This window comes from Lissotriton vulgaris, chromosome 5 (assembly GCF_964263255.1).
Source record: "Lissotriton vulgaris chromosome 5, aLisVul1.2, whole genome shotgun sequence".
Taxonomy (NCBI): domain Eukaryota; kingdom Metazoa; phylum Chordata; class Amphibia; order Caudata; family Salamandridae; genus Lissotriton; species Lissotriton vulgaris.
In genome coordinates this window covers 870,560,657-870,584,280 of record NC_141693.1, presented here as the reverse complement: position 1 = coordinate 870,584,280, position 23,624 = coordinate 870,560,657, and positions in this window count along the sequence as shown.

Genomic DNA, 23,624 nt, shown 5'->3' with positions numbered 1-23,624 from the left:
AGACATTCCCGTAATCCTCGTGTCAATCCCACCCCACATGTAACCACAATAGAGACCCTTGAACTGCCGATAAGAGGAGGGGCAATCACGCAGCTGAGTGTTCCGCTGATTATTAGGATGTGTGCGCCTGATCGTATCCCAAGGGGTGGGGAAGCCAGGATCAATAGTGGGTCCTTTGAAGAGGAGTGACTCCATGCAATAAGGGGCAATAAACAGTATCCCCCGGCTTAGGCGATGGCCTCGGACATGTGTGGATAGTCAATCGCGGAGGGAGGGTTTACCAACAGAGGGGTTATTCATGAAAGGAAAGGAGGTGTTGGTCAGGCGCGGCCGTGACTCCCAAGGACAGGGTCATGCGGACCTGTGCATGTGAGGGAAGGGCAGCCAGAGTGCGCGGAGGGAGAGGGTCATTCGAGAGTGGGGGGGGGTGTTCAAATGCGCGCAGGAGGGAAGCCGGGGATTTCAATGAGCGGGCAAAAAGGCCATGGTGCCTAAAATGGCTGCCATGCACATATGGGCACGGGCTTTTACTGGCGGAATGATGCGGTCAATACTTCACGGTATTCATGGTGCTTACAGGGAGGGGAGTGGGAAAAGGCAAATGAACGCCGCTTATGTACATCGATTTTTCTAATTTCCACACCTGTATTGCGGGGATGATTATTTTTGTGCAGGTAGGGAAACCTTCCTGCGCAAAACCATCACAACAGTCCTTTTCCTCTTTCTATGTGTGCTGCTAAAAGGAAAAACGAGAATAAATAAACATATTCTCCTCGTTAAGCCCACCCTTATGCCTATTTTTGGTGCTGCCTCAGATTTACATTTTCTCGTAAATATGAGGCAGTGTTACAAAGGCATGGCTGTTGCTGGGAACGCCCCCCAGCAACACCCATTGCAAGCCCCTTTAATGCAGAAAACTGCGTTAAAGGGAAGGATATTTATGAGGCAGCATTAAGCCAAAAAAAGTGTCTTAATGCTGCCTTGTAAATATGGAGCAGGCTCCTGCGCCACGGAAAGTCTCAAAAAGTGGTTGTTGTAACCTTGTACTTCTTCTTTTCTACTAATTAGACTAGATGCACCTGAAAATAAGGATTTTTCTGTAAAAACAAAAATCTCAGGGCTGGTGGCAGTGTCCATAGTGACCTGAAGTCAGGTGGTCAACCCCACCGTAAAGGGCAGCATTCTCATTTGATGCTTGTCTTTCTTCTATTTCATTTCGTGTCGTTGATTTATTTAAGAATGCAAACTTATGGCACGAGAAAACTCGTTTCTAGGTGTCAATCTATTAAAAGAAAATAACTTAGACATACAACAATCCAATACAGAAAGCTACTAGTAAGTGCTTTAAACGGGTCGATACTGTCTGGTACTGAGTACCAACACTTTGTTGTTTTGAGAGGGAGTGTACCAGCACTTCTCAAGAAAAACTTAATACTTTTAATTGGAGAGTACCAGCACTTCCCAGAAACAAGCAAGTACTCTGTTACAGAGTACCTGCACTTCTATTTTTCTAAATCAAACACTGCTACCAGTGTTGTAGAAAAATACCATGGGACCCAAAACAAGCATGGAAAATGCCCCACCAACAAGCTATTAAAATACTGCTAATTAATATTAGATTGCAGAGTGCCTGTGCACCCCTTGGGCCTAGTGTCCACTGCTCTTGCTTAACCATTGATAATAACCACCATGAAAACAATTATGAATCAAATGTACAGTTTCCTGTTCTAGTTGATAATTCCAGCTGTAAACTTTAACTTCTCAGTTCATGTCTGAAACCATTAACCAGAAATGATGGACTCTGGTGGGATGGGCAGCTTTCTGATTTGATCATTTTCGTTTTTGGTTCCTTCACAACAGGAAGTTATTAAATTTTTCTGGTCTCAAAGAAGACAGCAGACCTCCCATCTAAGCCCTGCATGAAAGCACACAAGAACGAGATTCACAGCAGACAGCTGCAGGTACCATCTGAACCTGTCGAATTTCAAAAGTTGAGTAATTTCAAACCCGACAGTTGCCTCTCCCATTGAAACCCACTTTAGAGGCTTCCAAAAACAAACAACAGATATTAAATCAGACAGTGGCCTCTCCCACCGAACCCGGCGATACCTCCAATCAAAAAAAATAACCAGCATCAAACCTTACCGCTCGCTGCTTGCCCCAGACGAGCCTGTCAAATGTATAAACAATAACAAATGACAAGCCAGACAGCTACCCATCCCATTGAAACCAGTATTAAAGCTGTTAAAAAAATAATAGGAATCAAATCAGACAGCTGCCCTTCCCACCTCAACCTGCAACTGAAGGAACATGTACCACTAGATCAAGCAGCCACTGTCTGGCCTGAGTCTATCCACCTTCCCGTGCTTGGGCTCCAGAATAGCAGAGTCACAGCTCTTTAGGATGCACTTAAAATTAAAAAATCACTGTAATATTACATTGAGTCAATTCTTTATCAGTGCTTTCTCCCCTGAATCAAGCACTAGATGGTGTTTTTCCAATTTTTCAATGATTGTATAATTGTTCGCATTCACACTCTTTAAATAGCCCTTTCATTACAAAAGGAATGTGCTGCAGAGATCACGATTGGAAAGTACTATTTTGCTTTTCGCATTACAGAGAAGACGCAGAAAAGGTATTATGTCTTATAAATTGGCACTGCTTATCTCCATTTTTGGTACCAAAGTAATAGGTCGAGGAGAGCAAGATAGTCTTAACCCCTTGGGCGCTGTGATAAATCTCCCGCTGTGTTGGAGAATTAATGAGCGGGCGGGATTGGACGGCTCCCGGCTGTCATTAGCGCACGCACACCGTGACTTATGACGGCTGGGGGTCGTCCTAAGCACCAAAGGGGTTAAAGGAGATGTGTGATACGGGCACTCCATGCTCAGCGGAGGAACGCAGGGTTCCTGAATTCCGCCTTCCCAGGTGCAAAGCGGAGTTTGTTTTCAGTCTCTGCGCTCGAGATTTCTTTTGGCACTCGCTCGCAAATGTCACAAGACTCTTGGGCCGCTAACAAGCTTGAGCGACACTTTGTGTTTGCTTGCATGGATTCCAGCCATTAAAGTGCCGATCTTTGTTCCCTATGCCATATAGCCAGAGGCCATTTTATATAATCAGTACCCACAGGCCTACATGTGTTGTTTTCCATGCCCCCTGCTTGCTGATGTTGTGATTAGGACCATGTGGCTGGTCGCCATTTTGTGTAGCAAGCCTGTGTGCTTTTGTCATAGACCTGCATGTGTTCTTTGTTGTGGTAATGCCTCCTTGTTGTTGTTGTGACCATGTGGCTGGCAGCCATTTTGTGTAGCCACCCAGTGTGCTTTTGCCATAGGCCTGCATGTGTTCTTTGTGGTGGCTATGCCTCCTTCTTGCTGTTGTAACCATGTGTCTGGCGTCCTTTTTGTGCGTTTAGCCAGTGTGCTTTTGCCATTTGCTTGCATGGAAGAATGAGATATCAGTATAATAATATGCTTGAAGATAATTGGACTAAATGTTCTTTTTTTAATTTTAATTTTAAAAAATTGATTTAAATTTTCATTTTTTTAAATTGTTTTAATTTTAATGTGTTTAATTTAATTTTCATTTTTAGGTTTCTTGATATTTTAATTGTATTTTTTTTTTATGTGAATGACATTTTTTTGTAAATTATTTATTCCTGTAAATTATTTATTCTTGTTTTGCCTCAACCGATCCATCATCCATCCACCATAGGCACACAGCATGTCCTTGTAGACTTCCAGGCTGTGGTGCACTTTAAACGCTAGCATAATTCATTTTTAAAAGATTAGTATTCCATTTACCCATTTAGTTACCTGGTTGCCACAAGTTTTTCCTTTAGAATATATTGAACATAAAGGAAAGAGTTCTATCATTCTCTATATTGTGTGTTATATTCCAATGGGGAATTATGCTATGGTGGTGTGGATTAACTTTAAAGTGGTTACCTAAGTTAACAAAACGACCACTCTACTATTACCTTTATCTGTACTAATTCAAACTGCAAACAATGCCATGTTACGCACTAAGTGTTTTTCTTGCTTGTTTGCTTTTAGGTGCATAAGAGAAGAGACATCACCCGCATTACTGACAAACAGAATGCCTTTGAAGTCACACATCAGTCCTTCAATCAATTCTGCTTGTGCATGTTGGTGCAACTGCCAACTGAGAGCTTTAAGGAGATGGCTTAAAAGAAAGATGCTGCCAAGAAAATGGGCAGTGAGAAGAAGCAACTTTCCACCACTGGCATGCTGGCCAGAACCTTTCTTGGCAAACTTGTACCTACTGCACCGGCCTCTGAGCAGCAAGCTGGGAGCAGCACTCCTGTATCAACAGCACCACCCCAACCTAACCCCTTGTCAGTCAGACAGCCACTGAAATCATGTTGACGCCAACAACTAGTAACATTGAATTTTATTTGTCTCTTTCACAAAGTAGTACACCGTCATTTCAGGAAACAGGGCAAAGTGGACAGCAGCCGCAGCTAGCAAAAGTAAATTTTCCTGATGTTGAAGCAGAACAGGAGGTTGAGCTTCCTTCAAAACAAGAACCTCCTCTTTTAGAATCATTGGCTCCCAGATATCCAGCAAGGAAAAGAAAGAGTACTACCCCACCATCTTCTCCAACCACCACTTCTGATGAGGTCTGAGAATTGGATTTATTGCTACGGACAATGGCAGTAGCATAGTCAAACCCTTGCCAGATGAAGGGTATTTCAGGGTCATGTGTTTGGTCCATTGCATCAATCGGGTGGTGCAAGACTTCCTCAAAGAAACAGACATAGTCGGCAACTAACCCTGAAACAGTTGCAGATTTTTCAACATAATATTAGAGCACCAGTTAAAGCCCTGATACAGGAGGTGCCAACACGTGGGAACTCACCCTATTACATGTTGCAACATCTGTTTGAGAATTACAAACAGATCAATGACTATGCCATTCAAAGTGGAGGGGATGCAGTTGGGAAAGCTATGACGATGGATGCAGACACATGGTCCATAGTGAAATGGCTGACACAGATGCCACTCCGTTTTGAAGGTTTAACACTGGAAGTTAGCAAGAAGGACAGTACGGTGGTCTAAGCTATCCCGTTGTTGCATCTCCTACAGCACAAGGTAAAGAAAGTGTCTGGAAGGTTTCCACCGCAGGTGTGAATATAAACACAGAAGCGCATGCTTTGGTTGAGAGCTTAATCCTTCGCTTGGCTTGAAATACAAGCCTGCAACATGACATCATCACGTCCAAAGAGTACATCTGTGCCACACTATTTGATCCATGGTACAAAAATATTCTGTCTACTTTCATTCCTTTTTCTGAAGGGGATGGTTCAAAATACAAAAGGTGGATTGTAGAGTATGCTGGAGACCTGGAAGAAGAACAGCTAGAACTTAGAGTCCCACTCCACAGTTCTGGGATGCCGCCTTTAACTTCCAGAGTGGACAGTTTTGTCTCACATCAGCCAACAACACCATCAATCAGAACACCTGCAACAACAGCAACAGAAGGAGAAGACCCAACCTCGGCATTGTATTGGTTTCGATCAGCAGGGCTTAAGTCCCGGGCAGAGGTGATGGCAAAACAGGTTGAGCAACTGGCATTACCAATGACCATCCACAGAATGTTCCAGAAGTATCTGCATGATCCAAAGAGGTCTATGTGAATTAAAATCCATTGATGTATTGGTATGGGAAGATGCGGCAATAGCCAGAGCTCAGCTGGCTGGTAATAATGTATCTGGTTGGTCCTGTAGCCAATTTGTCTGCTGAGCGTGTGTTTACTGTTTAGTTCATTGTGCTGCGCAGATTACAGGAGTGGGCAGACCGTAATAACATAATTTCAGACTTTCAATATGGGTTCCGCCAGGGAATTAGGGCCACTGAGCAGGCCATTAACCTAAATCTATTGGTGAGCAAGTATACACATATAAAAAGGGGCAATCTGTTTTTGGTGTTTGTGGATTTGACCTCCGAATTTGACTGGGATGTTCATGATAAACTTTAGTCTATCATGACTTTAATGGGTGTCGATTGCGTCTTGTTAATTTCCTTAGATACTTGTACTTAATAAGCTCTGCAAAGATTCACTTTAGTACAAGAGGTGAATGCACACGCTCGATTAACATTAACTAGGGAGTACGTCAGGGGTGCTTATTGGCTCAGTTTTTGTTTAATTTATACATCAACAGCTTAGGCAGCACTCTTGCGGACTCTTGTATCAAATTGCCATAAATCGTCCATCGGCCCGTACCAGCACTGCTATACGTGGACGACACAGTGCTCTTGGCCCGCACCCCCTTGGCTCTGCAGCACCTTTTAGATAAATGTGTACACTTTACGGAGAACTTGGGTTTATTAATAAATATAAGCAAAACTTATATTATGAAAGCTGCCCGAAAGTTATCTAAGTGGCGCAATATTTTAAAAGGAAATGCAATTTTACCTCAAATGCCTATTTTTTCGTACTTGCGAATTTTATTTGATAGTGATGGCAATTGAAAAATTGCAGTAAAATCAAGAAGGATGCAGTTTTCTAGATCAATCACAGGCCTGTGCAACTTCTCAAGGAAACTGGGCCAAAAACACCCTAATGAAACGTTGAACATTTATAATGCTAAATGTCGACCAATTGCGATGTATGGTTCCGAGCTTGTTGTGGCTCTGAGTATGCTTTGTAAATACCATGGCTAAAATATTTTAAGAATTTTATGTCTGATATTTGCCACCCAGAATATTATGATAATCCCGAAACCTTGATGCATACCTCGAGGAAAGTACTAAAGAGAGAATTTTTAAATATCGAAGAGGAAAAGAGATTAAGGTTGGAAGTTGTCGAGCCTACTGTACAGCATAATCAATCTGTTTTGACAAGCTTCACGATGCAACCGTATTAATTAGTGTTTTAAATGCCCAACAAAGGTTTGTTCTGATGCGCTTCAGGTTAGACATCTTCCATCGTCTGACTAGTTTCCCCAACTAATAACTGGTCCAGTCAATTAATATGTTGTCCCTGTGATAAGATATCTAATCAATCGACCATCCATGTACTGTTTTTCTGTACTTTTTCTACTGACTTAAGGATCATTTTTATTAAGCCTTTACTGAAATCGCAAAATTTTAGTGAATGTAGACCGGCTTATGTTCGTATGGTAATGTATACTTTTATGATTCTCCATTTGAATCGAATAAAGATGATTTGGTTGATACTGTTTAGTGCAGCTGGTGGGTTTGTTACAGTGAGAAGTTTCACTCTCTTGCCTCAAAACATGGAGAGATTGACTATGATCAAAACAATCAAACAATTACACCATTACTGAAACAGCACAGGAGGAGGATAATTGGTCCAAAATAGAATCAAGTATGTTAGCTGATCAAATTCTCTGGGTGAACCACCTGAGTATGAAGATGGACTTTTAGACTAAGTATTCTAGTGCTCCTATAGAACTTTTTCATAATTCTCATTGAACTTCTGACTTTGCAAAAAAAAAAGTTCATACTTGAACATTATTATTTGTGTGTCTGATTTGTGCTGTCCCGCCATTTTTTGTAGCATATATTTCCGGATTGCAGTTGGACCAGTGTGCATTGAAGAAGCCTCCACAATTCCTTCATGACATTGGAGACAATGCTTGACGCTGTCACATGCTTATTGCCTATCCCTTTTTGTATCACTTAGCACTAGCAGGTCTGGCCCAGAAGACCATTGATTTACACGAGTCCCTGCCAATAACAAATTCCAATGTGTTGCCTGCATCAAAGAGGAATACCTAATATCTAAACTAGCCGTGTTTGGATTGGAAGAGGTAACTACAACTATTGAAAATGTGAATGAGTGATTGTGTGAGTGAAGATGATTGATGATTCATCATGTGCTGGGTGACTGTGAGGGAGTGTGTGTGTTGAGCTGTAATGCAAGAACTTTCTTGAGATTATTGCTTTGCATTGTTTTGGGACTGAGTGATGGGTGTTCCATTTTTTCCCTGGAGGTGATTGGCCTTTACAAACTTACTTAGCAAAAATGAATTAACCTGTATGGTCCACTCCTATTATTCTTCTGTTTTTTCATCATCTAGGATGGCTGACCCAGACAATCAGTTGATTACTACAAGACTGCCAAATTCCATTAGGTTGCTTGCATCAAAGGGTAGATGGAGTACCTACCACCAAGCTTGGATTGGAACAGGTAACTATTGCACCAATGAGTGATGAGTGATCTGATTATCAAGTTATTGTGAGTCATTATTGATGATTCATGTGGTGGTTGACGGTGAGGGAGGGTGTGTTAAACTGTAATGCGGGAACTTTCTTGAGGTGATTGATTTGCAATGTTTGGGGCCTGAGTGATGGGTGATCATTTTGTTTCCATGGAGGTGATTGGCCCATTCACACTTAGGCAGATTTAATTTCAGGGTTGTCTCCCTGTTTCTGGTTCTTCAGAGATCAGAACAGTCACTTTAGTTAACAAGCAAAAACCTATGCAAAATACTATAATTCTGTTTCTCTACTTTTTCTTCAACAGCAGTGCAGTACACATGTCTATCTTGCTCGAGTCATACTGATTGGTCTGGGACGGAGTTACTCGGAGTCAGGAGGAGGATGGAAGAACTCTGGGCAGGAGCTATGGGACTACCTCACCAATAGCTAGAAGCAAGAAGTTATTGACTTCAGTTCAAAGATAAACCAAGAGTCTAAGATAAAGTACTCAACTATGTGAACTGTAGCTGTTGTGTGTGTGTATGTATGTGTGTGTTTGTGCATGCATACATGTGTGTGTGTGTTGGACTTGTGGCAAAAGTGAAGCTCTGAAACCCCCTCTTGTTTGTTTTGCTCTGCCTCTGAGTTTTCTTGATATCCTCCTCATGAAGATTACCTTCCTTCTGGCCTTTTCCTTGACTCTAAAATGCAGTTTCTGTTTTACAATCCCCAGGCCTTCTAGTCTCCTGTACGAGAAAGGCAAAAGATGAGCTCAGCACTCCTGCTTATCTCCCACACCAGTCCAGACAGGCACACAGGAGTGATGGACATTTCAGAGGAGATGCACTACCTAATTTTTCAATACAGTATAATTTTTCTTTTAACAATCATATTTGGAGAACTGGGCGGGTGGGCTCACTCTCAACCTAGAGGACAGAACCTTTTGATATCTTATCTGATAACTTGGGTCTTGAGGGCAGAAGGACAGTTTGCAATGCATTTAACTGTACTCTGTCATACTCAATCCTTTGATTCCTTCTGTCAGGGATCGGGTGTAGCGGCGCCTGTGTTCGCGAGACCCTGAAGACTACAACTCCCACGATGCTCTAATGGGAGTGGATAAAAACGCCATACGCGTGCAGGTCAAACATCCGTAATTCCGTTTTAGTTCTGGTTCTTTCTCGGATGAGGGAGGGACGGCTGGTGACTCTGTTGAGGTTACCGTCTTCCCGTTTTGACCCATCTTGTTCCTAGACTTCATTGGCAATTGATCCTGATCGTGAGTAGCCTGAATATACTCGTTCAGCCGACTCAGGAGGCTGTTCACTTGTTTGTTTAATCGCCGCTTTATGTTCCATTGCGGAATACTGCGAGCGGCTGCCGAGTATTACCGTGTATAGTGTTGGGAAATTCCTGGAGTAAAGTTTTCAGAGGGAGCATAGCGGAGTACGTCCTAACTTGGTGTTGGAATTCCTAATTACCAAAGCTGCATGCTCCAGTTTATCAACATTCTTGGAGGACCGTTGTGTGCTTTGATGTCATGTCTAGTTTGGATTCATGTAGCGGAATATAGCGGTGAATGAACCGCATATTACTGTGTGTTTGCTGGAACTGGCACAGAAAAAGGCTGCAGAGGTTATTCTCTCATCACAAAACTTTATTGGAAGATACACTGTTTTGGGGATACAATTCTTTATTTGGTTACACTGGCTTTTTCTGCTGTTGTGTGAGAACCTGGGGTCTACTGTTTATCTAATGATATTGGGATGGCTCCCTAGGATTAATGAAGCCTACTCTATTCCACATCCCACGTATATATATATTGCCTTACCGAGAATATATAAGAGTAGATGTTTTGGGAAACTCTGTCTATATCTGTGACCTTTGTAGTTTCAGATTCTATTCCCCTGCTATCCCTTCCCGATCCTTTCCCTCGCCTGATTCCTCGAACACCCTGTATACCTAAAGGAGTGTTGGTGATATCAGGAGGTGGATACTGGATCCTGTGGAGCGTAACCTGACAGAATTATGCTCCCACGTATTTTGCTCTACCTGGTCCAGTTGTGGTAGGAAATAGCTTCCATGGATGACGTTCTTCAGGCTTTGGTTCTGCTCTAATAAGAATTGGCATCCTCTAAGGCAGACACAGCCGCCCTGAAAGACAAAGTAGAGAAATTGTCTAGGAGCCCCTTTGACGTCTCTCCTGTGGCTTCACAGATACAGGTTACTGTGCCTCCTCACATTCAATTGGCCAGTTCTGAAATGTATGCAGGGGATCCAATAAAAATTCAACATTCGGGTGTTCCTGACAAAGATAATGCAGCATTTTTCTTCCAAGCAGGCTTTGTTTCCCAATAACCATTCAAGAGTTGCTTTTGGGATTTCCTATCTTGTAGGAGACGCACAAATTGGGCTGTCCCTTTAGTAAGAAATAATGATGCAGTTTTATCCGATTGGTCAGCATTTAGGGTGGAATTTGAAAATGTTTTTGACCGAATGGCTACAACATTTAGTGCAGATAGAGAACGGTTAGATCTTAAGCAAGGGAGAAACGATTTGGTAATGTATCTGACTACGTTCAATAGATTAGTGGTAGAAACGGCTTGGCCGGAGGAAAAGAGAATGTCTTTGTTTTATCAGGGATTGAGAGAAGAAATGAAGGACGTGTTGGCCCAAATAGATACCCAACCAACTGCATGTACCGAAATGATAAAATTAACTTTACGGTTGGATGGAAGAATGTCCGAGAGAGGGGGTAAGACAAAACGGTGGGAGGATATTTCCAGTCAGATAGACCCGCTCGTCGACCAATAGATAACCCTGTGACAGTGTCTGAACCCATGAAAATTGGGGCGGTTCGAGCCCCATTGTCAAGGGAAGAGTGGGAGAGTAGAAGGGTGCAGGGCTTGTGCATGTATTGTGAGGAGGGCGGACACTATGTTAGGGAATGTCCTTCCAAACCCAAGTCCTCAGGTGCATGGTTGCGGAATAAAAAGGTGGTTGTGTCTACCTCGCTTCCTGCAGTACAGTCTGGGGATTCCCATGAAGAAAGGGAGGTCGTAAATGGTTGGAAAATTCCTTCTCTAGCTACCACCGACTTGCAAGACACAGAGTCACACATTGTGCTCCCTATGAGCCTTGAATGTAACCAGCAGGTTCATCAAGTTAAGGTCATGATAGATGCTGGGGCTACCGGAAACTCGATAATTGATTGGTAACGAGCCTTGACTTACAGAGAGTACGGTGGGAGATGCCTGAAGAGGTATTGGCGGTAGATGGCAAACCATTAAAGTCAGGTTTAATTGTGGAGCAAACTGAGTTAGTCTTATTGACCTTCAATGTAGAAAAAGAAAGACATATGGATGAGTTATCTTTGATTATTATTGAGGCCCCTCAGTATGAGGTTATTTTGGGTATGCCGTGGCTGTGTCACCGTAACCCCATTATAAATTGGAGAACTAAAACAATACAGTTTCTTTCAGAAGGATGTAAAGGTCATTTATTACCCTACCACTCTCACCCGTGGCAGCTTTGATACATCCATTGGTAGTGGCCACTGCTGCATAGAAGGAAACCATGTTACCAATGGAATATTCTCAGTTCAGGGATGTGTTCTGTGAGACTCAGGCTGAACAACTGCCCCCTGACAGGGAGTATGACTGCAGAATAGACTTGGTGGAGGGAGCTACGATTCCGGCATGTAGGGTGTGTGCGTTGTCTGCACCAGAGACCAAACGGGAAACATCCTTAACCACGATGTTTGTATAACGACTTACCTTAACCACGAAGAGTTAACAACGAAGAGGGCTGATCCACGATCGACGGAACAACAAAGGACGGAACAACGACTTTACACGTCTTCCCCTCAAGCTGACAGCGATTGGGCGATTGGGCTTTTAGAATACCGGAGTTGCAAGTCACTTCTCGCCGTCTTCAAATCAAGCACAATGCGATTGGGCTCAGCACAAACAAAAATAAAGCTTTGAAGCCCGCAGAAAATTAAGAAAAGAATGTGGACATTGGCATCTAAAAAAACAAATGTCAACATTAACGTTTCGAATACATCAAGGATTACGTTTAAAAAAGTGTATTGGGATGTAGTCTGATTTTATTCTGCTCGGATGAAAGAAATGCATCACATAAAGAATTAGTTAAAAAAAAAAACATGTCGATGAATAGAAGATAACATTAGATCCTCTCAGTTGGTCATTTTGCGAAACAAACAGGTAAATGTTATTACAATACTGCCATCTATTGGTCAGACACGAGACGTTGATTTTCGTGGTTAAGAAACTCGTAAAAAATGTAGTGGTTTGAAATTCCTCGTTGTTCAGCCTTCGTGGTTGAGGAATTCGTGGTTTAGGCGGTCGTTATTTAATCATATAACCAGACCAAACACCTAAGAGAATATTTTGGATCATTATCTGGAGATAGGCTTTATCAAAACTTCAAGGTCACCTGCGACCTCTCCACTGTTTTTTATATCTAAAGCCAATGGCGATTTGAGGGCTTGTGTGGATTATCGTCAATTGCATAAAAACACTGTGAGGAATAGATTCCCTTTACCCCTCATTTCTGTGTTGCTTGATCAAGTGAGGGAGGCCAAGATATACACTAGGTTGGATTTGAGAGGCGCGTACCATTTGGTGCGTGTCTGAGAAGGCGATGAGTGGAAGACAGCTTTCAAGACTCGTTATGCATTATTTGAATATACTATCATGCCGTTTGGCCTTTGCAACACCCCGGCAGCATATCAGTATTTTCTGAACAACGTCTTGAAGGAATTTGTGGACCTGTTTGTTGTCGGTTATATTGACTGCATCCTCATCTATTCCAACACGGTCCCAGTTACGAGCCCATAGATTATTTTGTAAGCTGAACAAATGCGAGTTTGGTGTGGTTCAAATTGAGTTTTTGGGTGTTATGTTATGCCCTGAAGGTTTGCACATGGCAGTGCGAAAGATTAAGGCAGCGCAAGAATGGCCAACACCATAGAATGTACGTGATCTGCAATGCTTCCTGGGTTTTGCAAACTATTATCAAAGGTTTATTCTTCCTTTCTCTCAAGTTGCAGTCCCCATGTCAAGGCTCCTTAGGAAGGGAGTGTAATTTCATGGTCAAGCGAAGCCAAAGAAGCATTCATTTTTCTAAAGAGAGCATTTACCACGGCCCCTTTACTTGCACATCCAAGGCCAAGACCAAGACCAAGGCCAGAGCATCCTTTCATAGTAGAGGCTGATGCCTCAGATGAGGCGATCGGAGCTATCCTGTCCCAAAGGAATCAGTATACAGGTCAGCTACACCCTGTGGCCTATTTGTCCAGGAAATTGAACCCTGCTGAGAGAAATTACACAATAGCCGAAAAGGAGCTACTAGAGATAAAAAAAGGCCTTTCAAGAATGGAGGCAGTATCTGTGGGGGGCTAGTCAACCTATTACAGTATACTCAGACCATAGGAATTTGCAATACATGAACTCTGCATGTCATTTGTCTCAGCGACAGATGAGATGGATGCTGTTTTTTGCAGAATACAACTTTGTTATTACCTTCAGGCCTGGGGTGGAGAATCGCAAAGCCAATTCTTTGTCTCAACAGGAAACAATGGATAACCTAGTGCAACCCAAGGATATGGAATCCATGATTGAACCATCCAAGGTGCTTTGTGCCATCAGGGTAGAAAACTTTCTAGAGAAAGTGCGAAATCATTCATTCAATGCAGTATGGGAAGATTGGGCTCAGAAGGAGAAGGAGCGCACAGTGAAACAGGGATTACCATTCTGCAAGAATAGATTGTACCTTCCCACTATTGAACTTCAAAAGAAGACTTTCTTGTGGTGTCATATGTCCCCTTTGGCAGGCCATCCAGGAACGCGAAAGACCATACAGCTGACACAACGCCATTTCTGGTGGAGCTCATTAAGCAGGGATATCACGTCCTGGGTGGCAAAGTGTGACAACTGTGCCAGAGCCAAGACCGAGAATAACTGGAGGAAGGGGAAGCTCATAACCATGACCACACCAGATCGTCCATGCCAAAGTATCAGCCTCGACAATGTCACAGGGTTACCATTGGAGAAAGGGAATTCAGCTATATTGTTCATTGTGGATGGACTCTCCAAGATGGGGCATTACCTTCCTTGTGTAAACCTTCCTACGGCCAGACAAACAGCACAGATGCTGTTGAGTAACATCATCAAATTGCATGGAATACCTGAGATAATTGTGTCTGATATGGGACCCCAATTCATTGCTAGATTTTGGAAGATAGACTCAGCATTGCCCACGAGTTTTCACCCACAGACTGACGGACAGTTGGAACAGCTGAACCAAACCCTGAAGAAGTACCTCAGATGTTATGCGAAGGAAGCACAAGACTCTTGGGTTGAGCTGTTATGGATGGCAGAACTGACATACAACAATGCATGGCACTGTTATTTTGGGGTTTCTCCTTTCCATGCTAACTTTGGTTATGACACTCGGATTTTGCCTGTCACCATTCCTGAGGATGTGGCTAATTAGCCCTCTGTATTGTCTCAAGTGAGGAAATTACATTCAGTACAGCGTAAGGTTAAGGCTCACCAGGGAAAAGCTAAACTGACTTAAAAAATATGGGAGGACTCAGTTGGGGAGGTGGACGGTTCTGGATCCGCCAGGCAGGGAGGGGGGTAGGGGTTTTGTTTGTTGCAAAGTTGGCATGGTTAGATTTGAAGGTTACAGTTCCACAGTCTCTCCTTGGAATATTGCTGACACCTACACTGACAATTTATACATGTATAGGGCAATTTTCAGCAACGATAGATCACACCCCTGTACATGACGTACACTTTCAATTGACTCAGACAGGAAGCGCAGTTATATGGCTGAAGTCACACCACACCCACTGTGCTAGGATGTGAGATACAGGAGAATAGCTCCCAGACGCCACGACTGATCTCCCCCCCCTGACTGTCATCTCATGGAATGTGAATGGGTTGGGGGCTGGGGCACAAGATTAAAAGGGACTGGTGCTGTAATATCTAAAGCGGAAGGCCCCCACGGTGGTTCTGCTCCAAGAAACACATTTGACAGGAATGGCCTGTAACGCATTAAAGCGTTGGGGGCTCAAAATGGCCCCACATGCAAAGTTCTCCTCTGGATCCCGAGGGGTTGGTATCCTAATACATAAAAGCTCTCCACTAGTGATTAAAAAAACTTGGACAGACGACCAGGGGTGTTTTACTGCAATCACCTGCCAATGGGAGGGACGCAGCTACAACATGGTCTCAGTTTATATCCCCCGACACTCCACCAGACAGCCTTCCAGGACCTTGGGAAACTCCTGGTCGATATCCCAGAGGGAGAACTGATCATAGGGGGAGACCTGAATACTGTGATTGACACCGCTATAGACCGCAAACCGCCCAGGGAGGCAAGCAGACCCAACCAGGCTCTGAGGGAATTCCTGGACACTATGGGACTGATGGACATCTGAAGACTTAAACACCTTACCGAGCATCAATACACCTTTGATTCGGGAGCACATAATAGTCTCTCCCGCATAGATTACATACTGACATTAGCGATAGCTCCGGAAAGAATAACAGCGATTAAACACTTACCAAGAGGGATTTTGGACCCCTCCCCGATTCAACTTACCTACACTGCACAACTCACTAGAAGGCAGAGACTCTACCCATTATACCCAGGCTACCTAAAGAATCACAAGATAGCCAAATAATTAATAACATTCACTGAACAATACTTTGCAGAAAATACATTGACCTTAGACTCACCGTGCATTCTCTGGGAAGCTTACAAATCAGTAATCAGGGGGCAAGCCATGTCCACTGTCACCCGGCACAAAAGGGAGCACAGAAAGAACCTTGAATCCCTAGAAGCTGCTGTGCAACAGGTGGAGATGGCCCACGCCATGACTCCCACTGACACCACAGCACAAAACCTGACACTAAACGCTCAAGAATACAGAGCCTACGCAGAGGATATGGCAAAAGCTAGACACACGGACACACTACATAAAGTTTATGAGCTAGGGGACAAGACAGGGAAAATGCTCGCATGGTTAGAGAGGAGGGAAAGGGCAGATAGATGGATCGCCCAATTAACACTGGCGGATGGTACTACCACCACAGATCCTCGACTTATAGTGGAGGAATTGGCAACCTTCTATGAAAAGGTATACACACCGCGAGGCACAGCGAAGGTAGAGGACTGCATGCAGTTTCTCCACGACATACCACTGACCGCACTACCGTTGGAAGACATGCACACACTCGAAGCAGACTTAACAATGGAAGAAGTGGGAAAGGCTCTGGTTGCGCTTCACACGGGTAAGGCAATGGGACCTAATGGCCTACCGGTAGAACTCCACAAAACAGTTCCCAGCAAGATCACCCCCCACCTACTTAACATGTATACTGACTGTTCAACTCAAGGGACACTACCCAGAGATCAAAGATTAGCTACAATCGTGGCGATACATAAACCCGGAAAGCCTCCGGAGCAGTCCTCTTCGTATCGTCCGATATCCCTAATGAATGCGGACGCAAAGATATTGGCGAAAACGCTGGCGCTCCGGCTGCAACCTTACCTTACGACACTAGTACACCCCGACCAGTCGGGCTTCATGCCTGGACGAAACACCTCTCTTAACCTACGACGTCCCAATGGTGTATTGGCCCATACTCAACTGCTCCAGGAAGATGCAGCCATTCTCTCATGGGACGCCACAATGGCGTTCGACCTGGTGGAATGGCCATTCCTATTCGCAGTGCTCCGTAAGATGGGTTTTGGCCCCAATTTTTGTGAGTGGATCAAGCTACTGTACACAGCGCCCCTAGCCCAAGTAGTAGCTAATGGTCATATATCAAGGGAGATCACACTGGGACGAGGAACGAGGAAAGGCTGCCTGCTGTCCCCGCTCCTCTTCACACTAATATTGGAATCGCTTGCGACAAGGATACACACTGCGCCATTGATCCGTGGGATAACATGGGAGGCGGACTGGGAGGACCGAATCTCCCTTTATGCCGATGACGTACTGATATACTTAACGTCCCCAATAGAGTCCCTGGAGGTCCTACTGGACATCCTCAAGGCATATGGAACGGTATCAGGATACACTATAAATTGGACGAAATCACTGCTATACCTAGTGCATGGCCCAGTACCAACGCTTCCCCCTGACTGTACATTACAAATAGTGACCAGAGGGTTTAAATACTTAGGAATATATGTCACCCCACAAGATTCTGTATTTATGGAAGAGAACCTATTGAAACCCCTGAAGAGACTTAGGTCTGACGTTACACATTGGAGGTCCCTCCCACTGACGCTTTTGGGAAGGGCAGCACTCTTCAAAATGCCCGCCCCTAGGTTCCTATATGCGCTCCAGAACACCCCTTTCCTGGTCCCTCTTTCTTATTTCAAAGCAATTGATGCAGAAATCTCCTCCTTACTATGGGATGGAAAATCAGCCCGTATAGCACATTCTAAATTGATACGTAGTTGGTATGACGGTGGCATAGCCTTGCCAAGCATTAAATTATATTATTGGGCTGCACAACTGATGATCGTTAATGAATGGCTACACGCCCCACAGGACGACCCAGCATACAGATTAGACAGAAGCGTACTATCGGGGGATCACTTGATGAAGGCCCTTTACACTAACAAAAGACGGCACGCACTCACCGGCCCCACGGCCCATACGATCAATATTTGGTACACCGCACAGAGAGCTCTGGGGTGGGAGGGTGTGCTCACATTGGCCATCCCACTCTGGAAAAAACGCCGCCTGGGCACCCTGGCAAACACTAAGTGGTTCCGGCAATGGGATCTCATAGGCATTTCGAAAATAGGTGATCTATGGGTGAGGGGAGAAATTATTACATTTGCAGCACTACAAGAGAATTATGGGATGGCGGACACTGAGCTATACCATTATATCCAAATCAGACATGTTCTCCAGAGTGCTATCCCCCCAGGCACCAAATTAGATGACTCTTCACCCCTTGAAGATAGACTCCTCACAGACTACATGGATAAAAAAGCCATATCACAAACATACCATGAATTAGTTAATAATCTCCCGGACCCTATGGTGGTCTTACGCAGCAAGTGGCAAGTGGAATTGGGAGACATAGAGGACTCAGACTTAATGGATGCGCTGGCATCGGCCAGAGAGGCAGAGATCCCATCTCGGCTAAAACTAGTGCAACTCAAAGTGCTACATCGCATATACTACCCTCGCACCACGCTACATAAACTTGGCCACACGCTTGATCCACTTTGTCTAAGGGGGTGCGGACAAATCGGAACATATTTTCAAATAATATGGGAATGTCCTAAAATACAAACCTATTGGGAGCACGTATTAAATGAGATCTTGGAGGTGGGTGAGGTAGAGGTCCAGCGAGACCCTGGGTGCTGCCTACTAAATATCTGGAAACCCCACGGACCTTAACCTGGGACTACAAACTTGGGCAACACTCGGGATGGCGATTGCTAAGCGGAATATTGTCAGGAACTGGGAATCCGGGGTGGTGCCCACACAGATGCAATAGGAAAATGACATGGATACTGCTATGGTAGCTGAAAGAGTGGTTTATACCCACAGGGGATGTCCCAAAAAATGGTCCAGAATATGGGGGAAGTGGAATGAATCCCAGGGAAATATTTGTGAACCTCTGCATGCATCCTCAACCCCTGAAGATAGCCCTTGACCTTGGAGGAGAACTTATGTTAAGTCTACACTACATCTCAAATGTGGTGATGGAGGGAGGAGCGGTGTGATGGATGTCATCTACTAAGCAACTGGAAATGTATTACAATAACTTGTCATGTACGTGCGGAATCGTATAATGTACTGATTTATTACCAATGGAGACGATTGATGTTTTTTGATGTGTATAAATTCATGACAACGAAATGCTAAACAAAAAAAAATGGGAGGACTGGCATCAGAGTGTGGGGCCTCAGTATCAGGTTGGGGATACGGTCTGGTTGTCCACCAAGAACGTCCGTTTCAAGCTGCGGAGTATATTCCATCCTAGATTCATCGGTCCTTACGTCATTGTAAGACAGATTTGAATTTGGATTTACAGGCATTTATATAGCGCACGTCTACCAAGCGGTTTCATGGCGCAGATCAATCCTGTTACATACAAATTGAAAGTACCTGGTTCACTACGCATACACCCTGTGTTTCACTGCAATCTCCTGAAGCCTGCTTTGGGAGCGCATAGGTGTGCTCCTCCGCCTGTGATGTGTGATGGGGGATTGGAATACGAGGTCAAGTGTGTTAAGGATTCCAGGATGAGAAGGGGTGTGCTGTGGTGCCTGGTGTCTTGGAAAGAATATTCAGCGGGGGATGACTCCTGGGAACCCTGCAATAATGTTCATGCTCTGCAGGCTGTCAGTACTTTCCACAGGCGGTTTCCCATGAAGCCTGGCACTCTGCTGTTCACTGACAAAATCTAGTCCCTGCCCCTTCATCTGCATATATATTGAAATTCTATCTGGTATCACAGCGCAGAGATACTCCGGTTGGAGTCGATTCCAGCGCTATAGAAACCCATAAATAAATAAATAAATAAATAGGAGGCACTAGGTGAGGGGGAACTACACTCAGGGATCGGGTGTAGCGGTGCCTGCATTTGCGAGACCCTGAAGACGACAACTCCCATGATGCTCTAATGGGAGGGGATAAAGACACCATACGGGTGCAGGTCAAACATGTGTAATTCTGTTTTGGTTCCAGTTCTCTCTCAGCTGAGGGAGAGATGGCTGCTGACTCTGTCTGTTACCGTCTTCCCGTTTTGACCCCTCTTGTTCCTGGACTTTATTGGCAATTGATCCTGATCGTGAGTAGCCTGAATATTCTCGTTCAGCCGACTCGGCCTTATGTTCCATAGCGGAATACTGCGAGCGGCTGCCGTGTATTACCGTGTATGGTGTTGGGAAATTCCTGGAGTAAAGTTTTCAGTGGGAGCATAGCGGAGTACAGCGGTGAGGTAACAAATGCAAAAACAACAGTGGACAGAATGCATGACAATGTCATACATTCACCCCAGTACAGAGATCTGGGCCTAAATCCTTCGTTTTTTTGCTCACCATGCCATTCCAGTTTGAACCCAGCCATATGCAAACCAGTCTTGACCCTGTGCCCCATGGGAACAGTCCAGCCCGAACTGCCAAGCCAGGTCCTCCCTGGACTGGAAATAAGCATCCTAGGACCGGTTTCGAGCTTTTAGCCAACATCAGCCAGGATAGCTTGATTCCAGTGGCATGGAGAGCACGGGACTCACGTCTGAGGATACCCGTCCTACTCGGGGTGACAAATGCAAAAATAACAGTTGATGGACAGAATACAGAACAATGTCATACATTCACCCCAGTACAGAGATCTGGGACTAAATCCATCGTTTTTTTGCTCACCATGCCATTCCAGTTTGAACCCAGCCATATGCAAATCAGTCTTGACCCTGTGCCCCATGGGAACAGTCCAGCCCGAACTGCCAAGCCAGGTCCTCCCTGGACTGGAAACAAGCATCCTAGGACCGGCTTCGGGCTTTCAGCCCTCATCAGCCAGGATAGTTTGATTCCAGTGGCATGGAGAGCACGGGACTCACGTCTGAGGATACCCGTCCTACTCGGGGTGACAAATGCAAAAATAACAGTTGATGGACAGAATGCAGAACGATGTCATGCATTCACCCCAGTACAGAGATCTGGGCCTAAATCCATCGTTTTTTTTGCTCACCGTGCCATTCCAATTTGAACCCAGCCATATGCAAATCTGTCTTGACCCTGTGCCCCATGGGAACAGTCCAGCCCGAACTGCCAAGCCAGGTCCTCCCTGGACTGGAAACAAGCATCCTAGGACCGGTTTCGAGCTTTCAGCCCTCATCAGCCAGGATAGCTTGATTCCAGTTGGATCGAGAGCACGGGACTCACGTCTGAGGATACCCGTCCTACTCGGGGTGACAAATGCAAAAATAACAATTGATGGACAGAATGCAGAACAATGTCATACATTCACCCCAGTACAGAGATCTGGGACTAAATCCATCATTTTTTTGCTCACCATGCCATTCCAGTTTGAACCCATCCATATGCAAATCAGTTTTGACCCTGTGCCCCATGGTAACAGTCCAGCCCGAACTGCCAAGCCAGGTCCTCCCTGAACTGGAAACAGGCATCCTAGGACCGGTTTCAGACTTTCAGCCCTCATCAGCTAGGATAGCTTGATTCCAGTGGCATGGAGAGCGCGTAACTCACGTCTGAGCATACCCGTCCTACTCGGGGTGACAAATGCAAAAACAACAATTGATGGACAGAATGCAGAACAATGTCATACATTCACCCCAGTACAGAGATCTGGGCCTAAATCCATTGATGTTATGCTCACCATGCCATTCCAGTTTGAACCCAGCCATATGCAAATCTGTCTAGACCCTGTGCCCCATGGGAACAGTCCAGCCCGATCTGCCAAGCCAGGTCCTCCCTGGACTGGAAACAAGGATCTTAGGACCGATTTCGGGCTTTCAGCCTTCATCAGCCAGGATAGCTTGATCCCAGTGGCATGGAGAGCACGGGACTCACGTCTGAGCATACCAGTCCTACTCGGGGTGACAAATGCAAAAACAACAGTTGATGGGCAGAATGCAGAACAATGTCATACATTCACCCCAGTACAGAGATCTGGGGCTAAATCCATCAATGTTATCCTCACCATGCCATTCCAGCTTGAACCCAGCCATATGCAAATCCATTTGCTGTTCACCCCATGTGGGAGGGGTATGCCCAGACGTTGGTCCCGTGCTCACTATGCCACTGGAATCAAGCTATCCTGGCTGATGACTGCTGATAGCCAGAAACCGGTCCTAGGATGCTTGATTCTGGTCCAGGGAAGACATGGCTTGGCAGTTCGGGCTGGACTGTTCCCATGAGGCACATGGAGGCACGCTCTGGAGACAAAGACCCTCAACGTAACTGTGACCCTCGTCGTGATGATAAAGTTCTATTCGCGCTTGACACAGCCTTCACTCAGTATTGGCGAAGGTGTCCGTTCCTCAAAGGGGGTGTTTGTACTCTTAACAATGATGAAAGACGTTATTCATCCAGCTTCCTCACAGGTTGCCCGATGATCATCACGACGAGGGTCACAGTTACGTCGAGGGTCCTTGTCTCCAGAGCATTTTGTACACAGCGGACATGCGCCATTGACGGCATAGTTAGCCTACGAATACTGCTGCTGCGAAGAATTCGACTTGATGAGGCACGGATATATTCCATTTTGGCCCGTGCATTGATGGAATATTTGAGACGGAATAACCACCTCCTATTGTGTTAAGATCTGAGCCACTTCTGAAAGAATAAAGTTGATGACCACTTTGGCATCTCCCTGAATTGGGTATTCACAAGTGAATTTATTGGATCCGATATATATCGATCCCGGCAATTCCATTTGGATAAATTGACCCACTTCCTCTCCGTGCTCCTGTCCATGTTGAGAGCTAAACAGCCCAACCTTCCATGAGAAATCATTGTTCCCCTGGGCTTTTTTTGTCCTGATGAAGACCCCGCTTTAAGGTGTGACGTATACCTACCATTATAATCTTGGGGTCAAAACATTGACGGCTATCACCATACACCAGTCGATGCAACCATCACTATAATTATTAATTATTAGCATCGTTAACATGGTTTCTTTTTAATTGTGAGCATTATTAGCTCCCTTATTCCACTGGCTCAGTGGTCTGAAGCCAACTGTATTGGTTGTTCATGAATCATGTATTGATATCATTGTTTTCACTATGACCTACCTTGAACATCCCTCCCCTACACAAACACCGTCCCTTACCTTTCCGTTCCCCGGGGCACTATGACAGTTGTGTTATTATTCTGCTATATGTAATATGAATAAGCACATTGTGAATAAATAACAGTGTGCTGAATTACTGGTCTGTGAATTCTTTGAATTTTGTTTTTCAAAGTGTTTATTTGTGTATTTGTGATACTTTTTCACTGGGACCCCCTATTTTGTATCATAAATTGCTATTCTGGCATAAAAAAGTATGGCATAGATGCATTAATCATGTTGTTCTTTGATCTATAAATCTCCCTTGACACTACTCATTTCATTTAAATTGCACACTTTTTTGGTTGGCAAATGTTTCACTTTTTCAGCAGACATATCAATGATTTATGCCTATCACATACATATTCTCAAAGGCTAATATACCACTACAACACATCCAGTACCACATTTACCAAAACAACAAGGTAACTACGAGGTACATTACAATACCTTACATTTACAATACATTCAAGTAACAAGACAGTTAGCAAAAGGTTATTGTATTGTTGGTAGGTAGACATGTCATTTAGGTTGTTTTTCTTGGAATGCCTGACCACCTTCCTGACCTATACATT